This window comes from Oryzias melastigma, unplaced genomic scaffold (assembly GCF_002922805.2).
Source record: "Oryzias melastigma strain HK-1 unplaced genomic scaffold, ASM292280v2 sc03457, whole genome shotgun sequence".
Taxonomy (NCBI): domain Eukaryota; kingdom Metazoa; phylum Chordata; class Actinopteri; order Beloniformes; family Adrianichthyidae; genus Oryzias; species Oryzias melastigma.
The window spans coordinates 1,329-2,253 of record NW_023420025.1 but is presented as its reverse complement, the minus strand read 5'-3'; positions in this window follow the sequence as shown (position 1 = coordinate 2,253).

Here is a 925-nt window from a genome sequence, read left to right as displayed (position 1 = left end):
AAGCAAACAGGTAATCTTTCAAATTGAAATACAGAGTTAAAAAAAAAAATAAGAAGAAGAAACGTGTTATTAACCCAAGGTTCCAGTGGGTTAAAAATAAATGTTCTAAATGTACAATTTTGTGTGTGATTTCATGTTATGATTATTTGTAGATAATAAGTGACTGGCAAATACTGTAACTTGAAAAAATAAACAAATAGCGATGAATCCTAATTAATTTTTTCCAGATTTGCAATCAATTAGTTAATTTAATCGATTCCTGGCCCTAATTTTAGTATTTTTTGAGGATTTGGGTAATGTTATCTTTAGAATTACTAAAGCAAAATAATCTTTAAACATTGAAGTGAGGAGTTTCCGTAGCGTTCTGTAATGTGTCCGTTCCCCTTCAGATGGCAGTGTTTCTCCACTAAACCACCAATGCAGACCTGCAGGAGCTCCTGTTGAAACAGCAGTGCAGGCAGCAGAGCTGTGATGAAGATGAAGAAGAGCAGAAAATGTTTTTCTCACATCACAGAACACATTTCAGCTGATTACTCAGTCAGCTTTTCCCACCTGGACGTGTCACAGCGCTCACAGGCTGAGCTTCTGAAGATGGAATGACACTTTCCTGTGAAGGAAAAAACAGTCCATGAAAAGGAACCACTCAATTTAGGAGCAGAAATACTTCCTGTTTTCGGACTTTTCGCTGTCACGACCACACAGTGTGAGGAGGACTGCAGTGTCAAAGCTGCTCTGTTCTCATGCTCCAGGACTGTCGTGTTTCTGTTGATCAATGTGGCCAAAGGACGTCTGTCTTATGCGCACCATCGGTACTGCACTAGTGCACCAGCACCAAAGAGTTCATGTTTGTTGCTAAAATCCCTAAAAAGAGATATTTCAGAGGGAAAAGGGAAGACCTTTTTTGGAAAATTTAAATAAATAAATT